General features: G+C 40.7%; 1 non-coding gene across 1 annotated transcript; it reads right to left on the bottom strand.

Annotated features, from left to right (window-relative positions):
* Nucleotides 1-42: 42 nt before the first annotated feature.
* On the bottom strand, nucleotides 43-115 carry TRNAW-CCA. The gene has a single exon. It is a non-coding gene; the product is annotated as a tRNA-Trp (tRNA).
* Between the last annotated feature and the right edge of the window lie 543 nt (nucleotides 116-658).

The raw sequence follows: 658 nt of genomic DNA on the forward strand, positions 1-658 counted from the left end.
ATTTGGCTGTGCCAGCTCTTAGTTGCAGCATGTGGGATCTAGTTCCCTGACCAGGGATCGAACCTGGATCCCCTGCATTGGGAGCATGGAGTCTTATCCACTGGACCACCAGGGAAGTCCAGTCGTGGTTAAACAGTAGGATATCAGAATTTTCAAAACCTCTATAATTGATTATATTTATGATGAAATGTTAGTCGAATGAATAAAATAGATTATTTTGTCTCGAATTCAATCCAGTCCCCCAATAAAAGTGTGCTTGTAATCACCTACAAAATTCTAAACAACAGATGATCAATGTGGTAGCAGCCTATGTGAATTCACGGAAGCCGGGGTGGTTTTGACAGATGTTAAAAATAGAGCAGCGGGCACTTGTCTGGGAGTCCAGAGGTTGAGACTTCGCCTTCCAGTCCAGGAGGTGTGAGTTCCATCCCTGCTCTAGGAGCTAAGATCCCGCATGCCTGGCAGCCAAATAAAAACAAAATGTAAAACAAAAGCAATATTGTAACAAATTCAATAGGCTTCAAACTGACTTTAAAATCAGTCCACATTAAAAAAATATATATAGCAATTTAGCTGGACTTCAAAATGGGCAGGATGAGTGATGGGACTCTGTCATTGAATCATAACATGGAGTTTAGTACCATTTGTAGATTGAATA

The sequence above is a fragment of the Bubalus bubalis genome, chromosome 17 (assembly GCF_019923935.1).
Source record: "Bubalus bubalis isolate 160015118507 breed Murrah chromosome 17, NDDB_SH_1, whole genome shotgun sequence".
Classification (NCBI taxonomy): domain Eukaryota; kingdom Metazoa; phylum Chordata; class Mammalia; order Artiodactyla; family Bovidae; genus Bubalus; species Bubalus bubalis.